The sequence below is a fragment of the Protopterus annectens genome, chromosome 2.part2, assembly GCF_019279795.1.
Source record: "Protopterus annectens isolate FY-2018-M chromosome 2.part2, PAN1.0, whole genome shotgun sequence".
Lineage (NCBI taxonomy): Eukaryota > Metazoa > Chordata > Ceratodontiformes > Protopteridae > Protopterus > Protopterus annectens.
The window spans coordinates 669,635-689,634 of NC_056730.1; the positions used below are offsets into that span (position 1 = coordinate 669,635).

The following is a 20,000-nucleotide window of genomic DNA, read 5'->3' on the forward strand; positions in this document are numbered from 1 at the left end:
ATGACGAGGCATGCATAACCAGACTTATGAGCAGGTACACCATCACTGCAGTGATTTAATTAGACATATCCAGCAGCATGCCTCCGATGTCCGCAGACAACAGCTTGCCACAGGTGATGGTGCAGCATTACATCCGCCCCTCACCAGAGTGGAAGAGCTGATTCTCAGTGTGGTGGCTCCTGGCCAACCACTACAATAGACATGTGTCATCATGGAGGCTGGAGTCACCCAGCAAGTTGACTCGAAGTGTGCAGGTAACATGGCATCTCTGTAGACTACTGTTAGCTTGATTGTTAGAACAGGCATATGTCAGATGTGTACTTTGTATTTAGAAGATGTGGAGCCTGGTGTTGTGCAATACTGATAATTTGGAACATAATCTGTATGCCTGTGACTGTCACCCATTGTACTGCTTTAAAACTGCAAACTCACAGCAGCAATGCCATAGTTATTGTCACTGACAAACTGTCTCATATCCTTGTAGGTCCCTCTGGTGTGACAGTAAGACAGTAGACCCATGCTGGTGAGTGTTCTACATTTAATATAGCAAATAACATGTGCATGTCATAGTTGAGTTGTAGGCCATATACACATGTAAAACACCTACACATAATGCATGCTCTGCATGTTTTCTGTGGGACTATGCACATCCCAGTAACATGAGTAGCTGCCTCAAACACATGCAATACAAAGAGCATCCCAAACAATTGTGGTACACTGTAGTGGACATTGTATAGGCAGAGTCAATACACATGCACACAACATACACCACTTTCTCATACGCAGTAAGTGTTAATATGATACACATGGCGTATTTAGACACCTGCTGTTAGGTCAGACTCCAGTATCCCAAATGTCATCCACACAGCACACATACTATACCTGAGGTGTAGAGGCCTATCATGGGGCGGTGCGACACTCTTCAACACACAACACATTCATGTTAGGCAATGCTCCCCATTGAACACCATACATACCCATGTAACAACTGCCTGTGAAATGGTTAATGTAGCCACAGTGCTGCATTTCAGGTACAGCAAGATAGTTGCCAGTGTGGCATACATTAGTGGCCTTGAGTGACCACATGATGCTGCCTGATGATGGCTCATGGTACTACACTACATCCAGTTACAGTAACTACAGTACTACACATAGCATTCATTGCTATACACCTGACAGTTGTGTGCATCCAGCCATGGTATGTATACCTATGAGTGATGGTGCACAGGACACTGAAAAGCATTTAATACTTGCACAGCAATGTTGTGTCCATGTACACATTGTGTTCCAGGGTGAGGCCAATCATTGAACAACACACATGCATCAAAGACATGTATACTGTTATTAACAAGGACTCTCTACACTCGCACTGCATGCTGTCGAGAAACACGCATCCTGCATGCTGACACGTGTGATGGGACTCTTTGGCTTGTGATACTGTACTCCACCATCAACCACTAATGAGTATGTTCTGGATTGCTGTTGGTGTGTGTGTGTGTGTGTGTGTGTGTGTGTGTGTGTGTGTGTGTGTGTGTGTGTGTGTGTGTGTCAACCTTGGTGAGTAGTGTAATTGTGTTCATGTGTGCATGTGTGCATGTGTGCTAACATCATGTACAGATTGTAAAGTGTGTTTCCTGTATTCCTCTCACAGGTGCTGAGGTTGTGTTGGTTGAGTGCAGCAGGGAACCTGAAGTCACTGCCACAAATAGTGGAAATGATGATACACGTGTTGTGGCACAGGCAGGTTTGACAGGGTCTGTCGTTGGTCCGCCAATCGAAAGTACACAGCTTTCCACCCCATCTATGCATACATTCATACTGCCAATACATCCCTCATCACCAATGGCCTTAGCTGAGGGACAGCATACATTTACATTAGGCATTGACCAGGATATTGTGGTATCTATGGCACATGCATCCCCTCACAACAGCCATACCCAGATTCCTGGAATGGTACCACATAGGCAGATGTCCAGGAGTTCTCGTGGGAGCACTGCTGGTCGTAATGCCCCTGGCAGACGTGCCCCCACAGGTCTTACAACCTCAGGTATGTTCCGGGCTGTAATGCAGGCACAGGCATGTATGGAATGGTACACCAGGCAGGGACTAAGGGCGCAGAGGGCCCATAACACCGCTATCAATGACAGTATCTGTAACCTTGCTGGTGCCATCCATAATTACACCGAGGTCATTGATAGAAGTTGGGGGAAGAAATTAGATGTCCTTTGCAATGTCATGTCCATGTGCCAGGACAGTGCAGGATGGCTGAGACGTCAACGTGGACATATGCCACCAACATCATCAGCTGGCAGTCATCGTGGATGGCACACAAGTCACAGCTGCTCCCATAGTGGCAGTACCAGCCTCAGCAATGTTGGGGCTGGGATGTCAATAGACCATCCTAGAAGACCACGTGCACATGGCTCTGGCCAGTCCCAGCAGGGACATGGGTCCAGTCGACATCCCTCTGCCTCTGATGACAGTACTCAGTCTGGCTTAGTACCCAATACTGTCTGTGGCACGTCTGCCAGGCACAGGTACTGTGTCCATGGCTAGAGACTGTGATCTGTACAGCCTGGCAGGTACAGTCTGAGGCTGTCCCACAACCTCCCATATTTGGCAGCCACATGGTGGAACTGTGTGCATACAGACACACACACATAAACCAAACACCTAGGGCTAACACATACACACACACACATTACATCAACATTGACTCATGCTGTCCTGTTGTCCCTCACACACACACACACACACACACACACACACACACACACACACACACACACATACATGTCTATTGGATGGGTCAGTGTTGGGCTCTGGCAAACCAACAACACACCCTGTGCATATGATGAAACTGTGCCACCTCCTGTCATCTGTAACATTGATGCAGGAACAGGCTAACATGGTGCTAATGCACAGGGTGACTTAATAGCAGTGTAGCAATGTTAGCATGTCATCAACAATAAAGTGTAATGATATCCTTGTAGGTATATCTGAGCAGACATGATGCATTAAAGCTATGATTATCAATGTAGTATTGTTTACACCAGTGTTAATTCCAAAAATGTATTGTCCGCCCATGTGCCACTTGGCTGATGTGTGTAGTTCTGGCAGCATGTGTTGGTGAGTGGACAGTACGTGTGTGATGTGTGCAGTACACATTTGCAGGTGTACATTTGTGAACATGGTGGAGGTGCACTGTCTGCATGTACGTGCATAATGGACACATGGGAAGGGTGACATGCCCTGTATTACACAGTGTTAACACTTCATAGTTTCTATTGGTGGCCAGTATGCATTTTACTACACATATGTTTTAACTTGGGTACACATGTGTGTATGACATGGTTTGACACTATGCTGTGGGTGATATTGTTACTATCTGTCATTGGTTTGCATTCTGGTAGTATACACAACCTCAACAGCTTGACTATAACCAATCGTTTGATGATGTCTTGACAGCTGACATACAGATGTAGGAAACACAGTAGCATTTGGATCCGTCCGGTACTATACTATACCAATAACCAGTGGTATTGAATGCCAACCATTCCTGGGACCACACCTGTTTGGCATGTAGCCCTCTTAGGTACAAGCAAACACACTAGGGATATGCCCGTCCACATCTTGTAATGCATACAGTGGCCTACAATGCATTCTCCGGATGAGACACTTATCCTCCACAAGGGTATCATACAGACAGATACCTCTTGTCCAACCCATGCTGTAAAGCTATAAGCCAACTATAGCATAGTCATCCACATTTACTAAACATAGTATCCCGACAGTACCACATAGGTAGTAGCCCACAACATTTAGATGGGGTACCTATGTGTACATACAGCCACGTGTTATGTCATCTGTCCTTTGGTATTCACATTTCCAAAGGTATTCTGAAGTCCCTCGGTATATCACATAAGCAATAAGGGGTCTGTATGCATATCCACAAAGTTGTTGTACACCTATAATGAATGTCCATTATTGACAGACTTTGTTGTGTTTGAACATGTCTGAAATATACCCCAGGCATGAACCCTCACTCACACTATTCTATAGGAACTGTCATGGGTGTGTGTGACATAGATGACCTAGGCCACAGATCACTACAGTGGCTGGTCTTGTCACAAACATACATATGTGACCTAAGGTCTTAGAAGCAGCAGCACAATCTGTCAAAGGTAACAGATGTATTCATGTAGAAAGCAGGCTTCACATCTATGAACTAATTGAGGTCACATGTACATATATGTATTTGTCACACAGATACATGAAGTGTGCAATGCACATACTGTTGTTTTACTGATATGTCATACAATAGTAAAAGCAAAACCCACAACACATTGCCCAACAGTGTCACAAACACACACTCAGCAATTGCAGGATTCAAACCCCTACCTAACTATGTTAACATACTAGAGAGATACGTATTAACACGATGTGCTATATGCTTTACTGGGTGTTTTTATTTCCACTGCTGTATTTGTGGGATGCTGACATCATCAGACTTGCCAAAGAGGTATATACCTCTTTTAAGGTGTTTTCCTAGTGTCCAAAAAGGGCACTCCTCTCAAAGGAAATCACACACAAACGTACCCCCCCACACACACACTCACAAATTGAAGGATTCAAACCCCTAACTAACTATGTAATGATACTAGAGAGATGCGCATTAACACGACACGCTATATGCTTTACTGGGTGTTATCATTTCTCCTGCTATATTTGTAGGATGCTGACATCATCAGATTAGACATGGTAATGTGTGTGCACTTTGTTTTATGCAATCCCAGGACTGAGCCATGGGGGACAGCAGGTGTTAACAGCTTGAACAGGACTCCACAATTCTTAGCTTGTGTGATCTATCTGTGGATCAGTTGCCAATCCATCATATGACAATACATATTTATGCACAGGTTGTTGATTTTGTGGATACGACATGTGTCTGGGATGTTGGAAAAGGGCTATTCAAAGTCTATGTGGGATGTGTGTAGCTCATTTCAGTGATGTATGTCCTGGGTGGCTGTCTTGCAAACAGTCTAGCAGGTTTGGGAACCATGATCTGACCATGAACAAACCAAAGGTGGTAGGGTTGTGTGTTTGTCGGCTTCCAATAGCTCTGTTTATGACTTCAATCATTATGGACTTCATGGCTTTGCAGATCAGACTTCATATACTTATGAAACTATAGTTCCCATGGTCTGTTGTGCACCAACACTTGTGGAGTTTGCCATATGTTGCTGTAACCCATTCAACAGTTTCATACCCTGTAGAGAGGGTGAGGCTCAACAGACTGTTCAGGTGCAGGGTCTGTTTGTTCTGCAGTTCACTTATGACACATATAGGGAAACAATGTAATCCAATTGATGCCATGTTTTCAGCTTTGGAAGGAGCTGTTTACCCATTCTACATGTGATATCTCCTGGTATGATGATAGGGCCTTTTGTCAGTGGGAGGTGGGTATGTATGTATGGGCCTGTCTGACAGGATGTTGGCATTGTCAGTCATTTACAGTTGGCCCTGTCTCAGGACATATATGAGTGTACATTGCTATTTATGACATAGCTGAAGGAAGTGTCATGGTTCTGTCTGGGCTCCTTTGTAGATAATCTTTCCAAAACACCAACAAACTTAAGCACTAAACCCCTCTTATACTTTTTTAAACACTTAACACCCTACTGATCATCAATAAGTATTTCATCATAATATCCTGACATGTCCAAAGCTCAGTTTCGTGTGTACTCTCCAGTCCAGCTGGTGAATATGGGAATTTTGAGGCAATGTTACAACTGCCTTATGTACACAGACAACCCTCTCCTCCTCCCAACAAACTCAAATATATATGAGACATGCAACTATATAGCCTAACTGGAGGCTGAGCTCTCTTGACCCATGACTGGCACAGTCTATCAGGAGGAGAAGGTAACCACACACACCACAAATCCAGTCTCACATAGACCTATAGCAACAGCAAACCAAACACATAAACACACATAAACATACTCGGAGGCTCTAAATAAAAATCTGCCTAAGCAGCAGAGACCTCCAAAGCAGACACCCAAACAACTGCTACCCCACAACAATACCCATGTATCACATAGTTCACAAAGTCAGTGTGCCACACAGTCACTGCCCTTAAGGCTAAACAACACACCTAATACACTTGTAATAGGTGACTCTATTGTCAGACACAGTGATGTCCCACTCACCAGGCTGAACAAGGAGAAGGTCACTGTAAGCTGTCTGTTGGGTGCCAGGATCCGCCACATAACACATGCACTCAGGTCACTCCAAAGCAAGTACAAATATAACTCAGTCATTGTCCATGCTGGTATGAATGACCTGAGATGTACCTCCCTGGACTACATGAAAAGAGACATAGAGGAGCTCTCTGATCATGTAGCCCAGGCCGGTATGACCCTGACCTTGAGTAGCATCTTACCCTCACCAAGAATGATGCCACAGTATAAAGACAAAATTATCAATTTTAACAATTGGCTAAAGTATTGGTGTCATTCAAAGGGGATCGAGTGTCTGTCAGCCTGGGATGACATGCTCGACAAGCCACGTTGCTTCACTAGGGATGGCTTGCACCTGTCACCCCTGGGCTTTTGAATACTGGCTAAGGCTCTTGCCACCCCCATAGTGCCTTTTTTAGACAAGGCTCAAAAGACAAACTCACCTCCATAGACAATACAAGGAAAAAGAAACTAAGGGTCATGCTGCTCAACACCAGAAGTCTAAACCTCAAAATGCATGCACTCAAGGCTCTCCTCAGTATGGAGAATATCGATATCTGTGCAGTAACAGAAACCTGGTTCAAGGCTCCCGAACGCACCTCAGCACTACCAGGTTATACTTCATACCATGCTTTTCGGCCACAAAACTTGGACCGAACCACAAAAGGAGGGGGAGTATCCATATTCATCAAAGATACCCACACCTCCAGGTTAGTGGCACTGCACGAAGCATCAGAGACCATCCATGTGCAACTAACAGTGGGCAAAACTGCCTTTCAGTTTGTAGCCTGCTACAGACCACCCTCCCAAACTCAGGAACCCCACTTGGCTTTCCTGAGAACACTGGAGAATATGAAGGTGTCTCCAAACACCATTATATTGGGTGACTTCAACTACCCAAACATTGATTGGGAATACTACTCAAGCCCCAACACCCTCGCACAACAGTTCCTAGAATTTATAAACTCAAATGCTATGGAACAACTGGTCACCAGCCCCACAAGAGGGGAAAACATATTGGACCTGGTCATCACCAACATTGGGGACTCTATGTTCCACACCAGAGGTATACCCCTCATTGGTAAAGTCAGACCATAAATTAATCTCACTGGACATCCATATCCCGTCCCCACCCCCACCCAAGGTCACCTTGGTGAAGAACTTCTCAAAAGCAAGCTTCACACTTCTCAAAACCAAGGTGGTATTCTTCAAAGCCCCCAGATCAGTGGAAAATACGGCTCAAACCACAGAATCCTTCACAAACGCATTCTATGGACACCTACAGGAATGCATGGATTGTGTTATCCCAAATAAAACCAAGACTGACTCCTCCAAAGGCAGGAGACCTGTCTGGTGGACCCTAGCCATAAATAAGCTATACAACAAAAGGAGGAAGCTACTACATGATAGAGCAAAATCCCAAAAAGGGAAGGCATCTCTGATCAGTACTAGCAAGAAGCTATGATCCCTCATAAAATCATCTAAGGCCAGCTTTGAAAGAAAAATTGCACAAGACACTAAAGACACTCACAAGGCCTTCTTTAGTTATGTCAGGAACCTGGGTGGCAACTCCCAGATATGCTCTGAGTTAGTGCAAAATGACAAAAAAATACACTGAACCCACAGACATTGCCAACATCCTGGCAGACAGGTTCAGTGCAAACCCCCCCCATCCCCCCAAAAAGTGCAAATGTCCATCCCAACAGAGTGTAGCCTCCCTGACATCACAGATGAACAGGTGAGAGCTGCCCTCTCCAAAGCAAAAAACACAGCATCAATGGGACCGGACAGTGTCCCGGGCTACATCTTACAAGAGCTTCAAGAACTTAACCCTCATATTAAGTCACTGTTCAATCTCAGCCTTACTACAGGATATGTACCCACGGAATGGCGTACAGCAACAGTGGCCCCACTCCACAATGGTGGTGCCACAACAGACCTCGGAAACTATCACCCTATAAGCCTGACTAGCCTGGTCTGCAAAGCTATGGAGCGTATCATCATGGAACTCATAAACAAAGACATCGGGAACCTCCAGACACTGGATCCTACCCAATTTGGCTTTGTTAAGGGCAGATCTTGCCTCTTGAACCTGGTCGACTTCTTTGAAACAGTTACCAGGGCCGTAGATGAAAGGAAGGTAGTCCACACAGCCTACCTGGACCTCGCAAAAGCCTTTGACACAATACCCCACTCAGGCATCATAAATAAGCTCATCACCTTAAATATCAACCCATATGTCACAAGATGAGTTTCAAACTGGTTCATGGATAGCACCCACATGGTCAGAATTGCAGGTGCCATGCCAGACTCTAACCCAGTTACAAGTGGCATCCTACAAGGCTCAGTCCTGGGACCTCTCTTGTTCGGTATATATTTCTCTGAGGTACAGGCTAACATAGAAGGACTATGGCTGACCAAGTTCACAGATGACTGTAAACTGGGTGCCATAATCGACTCTCTGGCTGACACAAGCATCCTCCAAAAGGGTCACACAGAGACGGAGAACTGGTGCCAGAGCCATGGCCTAAAGCTAAATGCCAAAAAATGCATAGTCATCCCCTTTGGGAAAAACAAAGTGCCCACAAATTACCACATAGGTGGTAATCCATTAAGTATGAAAGAAGTAATTAGGGATTTGGGGACCCAAGTAGATAGTAATCTCTCCTTTGACAATCACGTTACCAAAGTGGTATTAAAGACCTTCTATATAGCCCACCTTATCATGAAAGGTTTTACATCTAGATCAAGAGAGGTCATTGTGCCCCTCTACTCATCACTCATCAGGCCCATAATTGAATACAATGACCCATTTGGGATGTACCTTACCCGACACCTGCAGCAACTGGAAAGACCACAAAAGTACCTCACCAAGAGGATCAAGGGACTCAAACAGATGCCCTACGCAGTTCAGCTAAAGAAACTCCAGCTCTACTCAGCTGCTTACCGCCTACTCAGAGATGATCTGTGCCTGACATATAAAGCCATGTCCAAACCAGAATTAATGGACATGCTCCACCTCAGGAAATCAGAATCCCTTAGAGCTACATGCTCCAGGGACTTAAACCTCAGTACAGAAATAAATAGGACATGCCGGAGGGACAAATTCATATCCCAGAGGCTCCCCTCACTCTGGAACAAAATCCCAGTCCAAGTTAGGCAGAGCCCCTCACTGACCCTCTTCAAGAGAAATCTTGATGAGTGGATGGGAGATCATCAGTTTACCCCTGGGATCTCTTCTGGGTCCCTGCTAGACAGAGGCACAATAAACTAACCGTAAAAGGGCTATCTTCTGTGACCTACTATTCAAAGGCACAGTCCACTATTCTAAAAGGGTGGTGAAAGCCAAACACACTCTGGCTAGGCTTATAAATGCCCTAGGGCAGATAGCCTAGTATCAACCTATGAACCTATGAATCTATGATAATGTCTGGAGTGCACATTGTTTATTGATGATACTGATTGCAGGTTTTTTATCTTCTTTGCTTTCCCCCTTTCTATGAACAACCTAAGTATCTGTAGTCCATATTTGATTATGACAGGGTTCCAATATATTATATATGTGTCTGTTGTCATATAACTGTGTGCACAAGGCAGGATTGGTGAATAGTGAGATGTTCCTGGGTTAACACGTGCAACTGCCAGATATGTGTGGCCCACTGCTGTACTCAGACACGGCCTAAGTGTGTGAGCATACCCAGTTTGGCCTGTCAGTATTTTGTTGCCTGACATAAGTGTGTGAGCATGCCCAGTGTGACTTTCAGTATGTTGCTGTCTGAAGTCCACTACATTTGTTGACATGTGTGAACACGCCCAATATTAACATTTATGCTATATGTGTGTGTTGAAAATCAAGCTGTATTTTTACTGCAGGGCTCACCTTTGTGTCATAACTTGACAGGGATTATGCTGTGCCTGCAGGGTTTCCATGAGACACTTTGCATAGACTTATCAACATTTCTTCATACAGGCTGACCAGTGAAATGCTGTCATGGTTTAGTGGTTCAGTACTGTGACTATAGTGCACAGTATCATGGGTTCGAGGACTATCACTGCTTTACATTTTCATACTGGGCAGACCAGACTGCTTAAGGAACAATAAAGCGAATATGAGCATGTTTACCTGCTTTTGCTCAACCCTGCCCAACTTTGACTGCACTTGCCCAACATTGCTCAACGTTAACCAACATTGCTGAACGTTGCCCAATATTGCTCAGCATTGCCCAAAGTTGTGCTAGTTAGTGTGTGCAATTTTATTTACATATAGTGGTAAAAGCTGTTTAGCACTGCTTTATATTGCTTAAAACATGGCAATCATGCTTCAGGTGGTGCTGCAGGGCTGCCTATGTCGGATGCACATAGTACACTCCCTATACATGTTTGAAAACAGGTAGTGTCAAGTTAGGCATCCCTTTTACTATATGCGCGAGTCAGAGAGAGGTATCATTTCCAGGGTTCCTACTGAGCCAGTGTATGTGCTATGCATTCCCTCATTGCCAAGGCCAAAGCATACTGGGCACACCTTCTTCTGCCTACTAGGGCAGGCTCAGGTTGTTCCTCCTCTGAGTCACACTCTGCCTGTGATGGCCTTGGCAATGGTGGGGGGCTGTTTGGCCCGGCCCTATGCTGCTCCTGCTGCAGCTGTTTTCACAGGATCATATTATGTAGCATAGCACATACCATGACAATCTGGGTACATATAGTTGGTGAGTACTGCAAGGCTCCACCAGATGTGTCCAGGCACCAGAACCGTGACTTGAGCAGCCCAAACACACACTTGATTACATTTCCTGTTTGTGCATGTGCCTCATTATGGCGTTCCTGTTCAGGTGTGTGTGCATTTCTGATGGGTGTCATCAGTCACGGCTCCAGTGCATATCCAGCATCCCCCACTAGGTGACCATGAGGGATGTCCCCATTGTCAAATGTCTGGTACAGCTGTGTCAGATGCCAGATATGGGAATCATGATAGCTTCCAGGACAGCCAGCACACACATTCAGTATTATGCCCTGGGCATCACACACGACCTGGCAGTTGATGGAGGGGAAGCACTTGTGGTTATAGTAGGCCCTACCCCGCTCACTGGCTGGTGCTTTGATGCATATGTGCGTACAGTCTATTGCACCCACTACCTCAGGATATTCCGCTATTTGCTGGAAAAGAGGCATATTGCTGGCCAATACCTCATGGGAATTGGGGAAATATACATGATCACCGACATGTGCTGACATGGCATTCAGGAACTGGTGCAGTACCCTGGATGCTGTGCCTGTGAAATCCCCATCATATCACCAGTTGGTCTCTGGAAGGTACCTGTTGCTAGTATTCTTAGGCCAACACATACCTTGGTTTCCACTGGGATGGGTTCCCCTCTGTTGGTTCTGTGTGTGAGGCATGGCTTGCACAGCACAACAATTTGCTGCATGAGGCCTCTGTCCACTCTATAGCGCTCCACTATCTCCAGATCATGTAGCCCCTGGTAGGTTACCCTGGGCCTGTACACTCTTCTCCGTCTCCTCACTGTGGGTTGTTCAGCAGCATTCACATTGTCACCACCCTCAGCATGTTGCATATGTCACCTTATAACAGCAATGGCAGCCCCTAACATTTCTTTGTCTCAGTAAAGCTTTTTAAGTTTTCACTTCTCTTAGTTTACTGAAGTGTTGCAGTGTCTTTGAGGAAAACATGGTGGAAAGTTGTTTGCAGAGTTTTAAGTGCTGGGCTGGGCTGGGCTAATGTACTGCCTGTGTAATTGCCTGATTCTGATTGTTTTCACCTGCTAGCTCTACTAGTTCTCCTTTTTTAACTTCCTACTATTTGTTGAGCTTCCTTTTCCCTTTCTGTTTCCACAGGGGGCAGCGCCGCGCAAACACGCGTACACCAGCTCACACGTGCGCACACATACTTACACGGCCTAACACTTACTGACTCCTGCTTGTACACGTGCACACAGGCACAAACGCGCTTACACAGATTTCAACAACCTTACACATACTTACTCCCGCTTAAACGCACTCACACAGGCGCACACGTGTGCACACAGTCTTACTCGGATTTACACGCGCGCACCCATGCGCAAACATGTTGCAGGCACTTCAACAAGAAACTTTAGTGTTATCCATGGCATACACCTTCAATTTCTTGGCTTTAGCTAGGATACCTGTTGACACACCTCTTCCTGTGATGAGAAATTGACAGCGAACACATGCCACTCTGCTCCAGTGAGCTTACATTCTTTCATACATACCCCCCTCATGATGTCACCTATCTTCTACTCTGATACTCCCCTTATCCTACTCTTACACTCCACAGACTTTGCTCATTTGCCATGTAAAATTGGGATTCACTATCCTTACCCTCATTTGCTTAGGATTGCCTACTAATGCTTGGTTACATCTCTTAGACTGAGCTTCCTCCCTTAGCAACCTCTACTCAGTAGCCATGTTGTCTTCAGCCTGCCATTCACTTGCATGGAACATTAATATTTTCAATAAAATCCCTATATGTAGCTTTTAATTTTTGGTTTTCTGGTTTTTAAAGCGTAGCAAGTTTGGCGGCGCTGTGCTATGCTTAAACTTTGGAGATCAAGGTAAAAAAAAATATTTTGTTTTTTTTGCAACGGGGAACATTGCCAATAGCTGTATATTTGGCTAGTGGCATTCTTCCTCAACTGGATGCATCCTTTATTTGGAGCTGTCACGGCTCCGTTTTGCTATTTGCAGAACGGTACTCAGTTGTCAATGGAGTACATTTCTGCAAATAACACTACTCTTACTCGGACAGGTTAGGATTTCCTGGATCACAAATTTACCTCATTTGTATAGCTTTCGGCAGCAAATGAGGTAATTTGCATAACCTAGCCCTGTCCGTGTAAGAGTCATTTTAGGAGCTCTCTTGCATGCCCCTGCCGGCTGTTCCTGGATCACTCGGCAGACATGTTGGTTGCATGGAGTCTTATTCTACTCTTAGGCTCCGTGCAAGCCTTCATGAATCCGGCCCTAGGTCAAACACATTAGTAAAAGTCTGAAGCAAAACTTGTAATCCAATCCACATTTTGCTGAAAAAAAGGTTAAAAGGTATAATGTGACATGTCATTATAGCTGTCAGAATTCAAATGTCATTTATTTGTTTACTTTTTATCTATATATTTATGTTTAATTAAATATGAAAAGAGTTGCATTTTTTACAGGCAGTGCCTTCCCTTAACTGCCTTACAAAAGATGGAATGTGTTCCTATCAAAGCAACCACCTATATATTTCTATATACACTGCATCTGCAGCAGAAAACCTGCTAGAGTAAAGAAGCAAACATGAAACTCAAAATCCATGTAAGGAAGAACTTTGGATGGATACTTCTTAATGCCCAGGAAGATTGCCATTCAAATGCTATGTATGTCCATGGGAGTTCGTATTTAATTAAATATAAAAAGAGTTGCATTTTTTTCCAGGAAGTGCCTTCCCTTGACTGTCTTACAAAAGATGGAATGTGTTCCTATAAAAGCAACCACCTATATATTTCTATATACACTGCATCTGCAGCAGAAAACCTGCTAGAGTAAAGAAGCAAACATGTAACTCAAAATCCATGTAAGGAAGTGCTCTGGATGGATACTTCTTAATGCCCAGGAAGATTGTCATTCAAATGCTATGTATGTCCATGGGAGTTCAATAATATTTTAATATGTTTAAAACTAGGTAGCTGTGCTTTAGCCATACTTTATAGTTTAAAAAAAGTATCTACTTCAAGAAAATCATATTTTTAATACCATATTTTGATGTAAAATAGTCTTTCAAACGAATGTTAGAAGAGGGAAGTCAAGATTTTTTTTAATTTATTTCAGTTTTTTTTGTGATGTAGCCACCCCCCCCCAAAAAAAGTAGCCCTCTGTTTTACCCAGGACAGAACTTGTATCTGGACAAAATATATTTTCATTATTGAAATAATACTCTTGAAACTGGATGCTTGACCAAAGAAAAAAAAATCAGTGAACCAGTCTGAAATAAAGTCAGTCATTTATCAAACTGCTTGATGTTGTAAAATAAAACCATGATAAATACGACTGGGATTTTTTACTTCACTGTTAGCACATTTCAGTGAACTATTAAAAAAAGTATGTGGAGTCCTGCACATGACAAATGCATCTATGCTCTTTATTTGTCTATAATTTTAAGGTGGTAATGAACAGTGTCCAAAATCATTTTCTCAGTATCTCTGAATAGATTAAAACACAAATTTACTGAAATGCTGATTTGATAAATTCACCTTATTAAAACTGCATTGTATTACTTTTCAATATTTAGATGTAGGAATAACATCTATTTCAACATCAATGAAACAGAAGTAGTGAATTGGTATACTTAATAAAGTATAAAGCTGTGGTAAAGGTACAATTCTGGATGTCAGGCTCTTTTAATCAGTACTTAACTTAATAGATACTCCCCAGGATTTAATAAAATCCATGTAGGCACTGTATAGAGATTACATGGATTGTATGTATATTTGTGGTCATGGTTTCCCCTCGGCAGTGCACCATACATATTAATGATGGTGCATTTCCGAGGGAGAGTCAAGGAACACAGTTATTGAATCAATGTAGGGAGATGTATAGTGCTAACTGTGGCTGCAGAGGAGTATGAGACTTCCTGCAATGTCCTTTGTTTTATTTTTATTTTATTTTTTTCACTGTTTTATTTTTATGTTTTTTTTTAAAGCACGTTTGCACTGCACGGTGTGGAGTGCAGTAATGCCAAGCTGGGCTCACATATAAGATAGCAGACACCTGCCAGACATCTAGAAACAGAAACTGAATGTAATTAATTATTTATTTAAAGTGTGTTTAAGCATGTCTAAACATGTTTCTGCAGTGTGACATGGTGTTCAGCACTGCTTATAGGTAGCTCAGTGGTATATGTGAAGGTATCCTGGATTTCTTAATGTCCTTGTAGCTGAATGGGTAAAGTTACAGCTTCATATGCAGTAGGTCCAGGGTTTGAATACATAAGAGGGAAAAGATGTATTTAATTTTTATATACGTATTATGCATTTTTTTTATAAAAGATGGCCCAGCTGCACTCTGCTAAGTTCTGCTCAACTGTGCTTAGACCTGCATTGTAACGGCTGCCAATGTTTGCTCACTGCTTGGATCTGCTTGGCTGGTTTGTGCACTGCTAAGCTCCTCTAAGACTACAGTTCTGCGGGTGTTCATGTTTCTCAGCTCAACTGTTCATGTTTCTCAGCTCAGCTGATCTGATTTGCGCAGTGCTAAGTGGTGCGACATTTTTTTGAATGTTGTCCAATGACATGTAAAGGTGGGAAAACAGCCCATATTAAGCCCAATATGTGGGAATGCAGCAGAATCTGTTGGAGTTCTATCACTTACAGTGTACTATGGCTGGCGGTGGTGAAGGTGAGTGCTTTCGGGCACAGCATTGGGGCATTCTGGAGTCCACGGTCATGGTTGGGGTCCTTGTACAAAACCATGCTGACAGGCTGCTGCAGGGCAGTTTCCAGGGCTCGGAGTGTAAGGCAGAGGCCTGGGACTGGCTGACCAGAGAACTCATCAGTGTCATTGGCAGCCCCTGCACAGGTGAACAGTGTCATTACCACCATGATGACCTGAAAAAGATGGAAGAGGGGACTCTTGGATGCGAGGGCAGGGAATGCCACACAAGTATGCAAGTACTTTTTCCTCTTTACCAAATTGTACTCTGAATGTTGGCAAAACTGGTATGCATAATGGTGTGCTTCTCTCCCAACAGCTGCAACTGAGAGGGCTTGCAATGTTGAGTCTTATTTCAGGCGCTTGGCCAGGTTGCACCGTGAGCGTGGTGAGTACGGATGTATTATGCTAAATGCAGTGAAATAAGCAAGAATGAGTAAAGCATCAATGGCAATAAAGTATATACATTAAAGTTTGTAGTGCAAGAAATGTGGAATTATAGCTGTATTGCAATAAATGAATAATGCCAACTATACTACAATAAAAACAGGAAACAATACCCATAACTGCATTAAAGTATATACAGTAAAGTTTGTTGCGCAATAAATGTGGAATTAGAGTTCTTTTGCAATAAATGAATAATTCCATCTATACTGCAATAAAAACAGGAAACCATGCCAATAACTGCTTTAAAGTATATACAATACAGTGTGCAGTGCAATAAATGTGGAATTAGACCTGTATTGCAATGAATGAATAATGGCAACTGCAGGGCAATAAAAGCAAGAAACAATACCAATAACACCTTGGAAATGGTGTACATCAGGATTGTGTTGTCGTAACCATTGCAGTAGAGCTGTATGCATTGAGGCTGTACGGTAAGGAGCTACAGTCAAGTATAACACTGTAATAGCTGTAGAATGCAAATATAATGACTGCAAATTGTATTGGTTAACTCATATAATTAGTGTTCAAGGCGGTCTATAAGCTAGTATTGATCACATAATGCTCTGTCATCCACAAAAATTAGGTAATAAAGGCATATGGGTGAGGTAGCCCACTCCATGAGCTGATATTGTTTGTTGACTTTACAGATATGATACGGAAATGTAGCTTACCTACTATCTGCTTTATGCTTGTATTTCATGCATGTTGGTTCTATTGTCACTGCAGTCTAGTATAACACTGTAGTAGAACTACCAGGTCATATTATGGTTCTAGATGAGCTCTAGGCAAATATCAGTCAGCTGGGAATTAGCAGTGACTCAGTAGCTCAGTTTGTTAAATGCTGTGTATACAGTTCATTTTGCCACACACAGTCCAGGGTTCAAATCCAGTGGTATGTAGTAGTAAATATTACAGTAGCAGTCACATAATGCTAACAAATTTTCTCTCCACAGGAACTCCAGGTAAATGGGTGAGGTAGCCCATATTATGAGTAGATAATTCTGTGTTTAGATGTCACAGACTGTTAAAATCATTAGCAAGAATGTGTTCTTCAGCAATGTTCAGTCAGAAATAAAATGTGTAATCTCAGTATGGCTTCATGCCTGGGGTGTCTGTTAAAAGTTGCTGCAGTCAATTAATACATCCTATGCTGATGCTCCCTGCAGTCACTGCTATTGGGATCTATTCACATTCCTGCCAGCCAAAGCATCACAGCTGTTTAGTGTCTGTACTGTACACATACATGTCTCTCAAGTGTCACGATTTCACATTATGTAATTAATAGTGCGTAATCCATCTGTCACAGGTTTGCTATGGAAATGATTACCTAGACTACAAAATATCAACCCACAAAACACCTTGGTAATTATATAGTTCCACCTGATGTGCAAGTGTTCTATGTAGTTGTGTACCTGCAGTTGTTACTGCTTGGCCCATAGTGTCCCATGCAAATAGCTTGAGAGGTATGTATGTGACACATCAGCTATAGGAGACTTGTAGTCACTGTACACATAAACAAAATACAGACCCATAGAGTAGATAGTACTACTGTTGTCAAAGAAATAACCAGAAATGTTACTAATGGATTGTTTTTCTCTCTATCCCCACTCCTAATTTTTATTTATTTTTTTATTGTTAATTATTGGAGCTATTAACATATGTTGTTACATTAACTGTATTTTGGGACATGTGTTTTATTATTGTTTAGTTTATAATGGTTGTATATTAACATAGCTTGTTAAATTACCTATTTTTCTGGCCTTATGCTGTAACTGTTACTAACATGCTGTTATACTGACTGCTCTGTTATTTATTGTCATTTCACATAATATGCATCGATATATAATTGCCCTGTTTGTAACATTCTGCCAAGCTGTTATTTCTAACAATGTTTTGTTAATAACTAACCTATACTTGTTGCTATACCTCCATTACTACAGCACATCAGGGCAGGCCAGTTCTGTCTGATCCACTTTCCTTGCCTCAACTGGCCATGGCACTGTGTCCTAGCACATCTGGGACCCAGGCCGGTGGTTCCCCCTCCACTGCCCCTTCACCACCTGTGGCATCGGGTGGGACTGCCTCAGGGGATGGGGCCTGGCTTTAACCTGGGAGCAGTGGCAGTGGGGGCATTGTCACCTAGACTGAGCTGCCGGTCATAGTGCACAGGATTGTTCATTGGAGTTATGAATGCCGCCTGCGCTGGATTGAGTTTCCCAACTCAGATAGACCAGACAAACAACTTCTGCCACTAGATGAATAATCCCAGCCTTCCTAATGTAACAAATACAGTTCAAGAGTGTCCCAAGTGCAATGATATCACAAACAAACTTAAACAAACTAAAAATGAGCCAAGAGCTGATTGATTGTCCCAAATTTATACAGGCACTAAAAAACAAGGTGACCTGACTAATGCCCACTGGACAATAAAATAACTAGCTACACTTTCTGCTAGAAGCCCCTTCACTGCAGCAGCAAGTTACTCCAACAACTTCTGAAAAAAATAGTTCAACGGGTTCATGAATTTCTCATTCTGTTTTGACAACTAGTTTAGCATGCTCCCAGAACTATTCAAAAAAAAAACTTCATTTTTGACTTGAGTGCCAAGTGATATAACACAATTCTCATGACTGAAATTCAGAATTAGTGACCTGACATTCAGTCACTGTTGGTATTCCAAGCTGGTCTGAGATGGCTGGCTCAGTGATAGGTCTTTTTGAAAAGTAATACATATAAATTCTATGCTATTACAATTGTCCTTTTGCAAATATCATCTTACAGAGTGATGTGTTGTCCTACTACTGAGGACTTCTTTGATAATGAAGGCTAACAGACTTATAAGCGCAACCTGGATAACTGAATGGGGAACAGAAAATACATGCCTGGGATTCCACCTATGTCCCTGCTGGACAGTGGCATAGGGTGCTGACTTGTTGGAACATGGGCTAAATTCTTGGCTAGGTTTGTAAGGGCCTCAGGGCCAATAGCCTAGTAACTTCCTATGATCATATGATCCTAGAATTGATGCTACACCCAGTAAGTGCCATTTTAAATACTGTACTAGTGCATTTATAGCAAAAAGTTTTGTTTTGAATACTATCATTAACATAGTATGTCTGCACTTTTTCCTGAAGCAAAAATGGAAGTACAACCATGCCAAATAAAGTCCTTACAAATCTTTCAATGATTTTATAAGGCAGCCATGCAGTGGTTTGCTGTACCTGAAGAAGTCAAGACCATCCCCTCCTAATAAGGCCTTAAAATGGAATGCCGTCAGTGGTCATGAGCCTTTCTGCTTTGCTTTGAATGCTAGCAACATCCGTTAAAGAACAATTAACTATTTATGAAGGCATATTTTATTTATTTATTTTTGTTGCACAGAGTAAAGCTGTAATCAATTTTCTGGAGACTCCTAGGGTAGTAATTACACAGATAGTAGTTACGACAGCGGGAACATTTTCCCTATTCTTTTTTAAGGGGTCTGTGTTCAGCTACCAAAATAAAAACAACTTAAACAGCTGAATACTGAACTGGAAACAGTGAAACGGACATTTAGCGAACACAGACAACACCAAAAATAAATTCATCGAATGGCCATAGTTGGCAAACAACCAGGAAGTAACATGATGCATAACGTAAGTGAAGGAAAAGCTTTTAAATTTACCCTATTCCCCATTGTAGTGCAATCTCAGAGTTGGTATATATAGTTAGGGGGGTGGGGGTGCAGCCCCCCACCTTGGTTGGTTGTGTTCGCCATGTTGGCCGACTATGGCCATTAGATGACTTTATTTTTTGATGTTATTAGTGTTCGCTAAATGTCCATTTTGCTGTTTCCAGTTCCCCATTTAGCCATTTCAGCTATTTTTATTT

General features: G+C 42.8%; 1 protein-coding gene across 1 annotated transcript in view; it reads left to right on the forward strand.

Annotated features, from left to right (window-relative positions):
- The window catches only part of LOC122796058 (3-hydroxy-3-methylglutaryl-CoA lyase, cytoplasmic-like), a 616,655-nt gene that overhangs the window by 595,983 nt on the left and 672 nt on the right, over positions 1 to 20,000 (forward strand). The gene's annotated exons all lie outside the window — the stretch shown is intronic.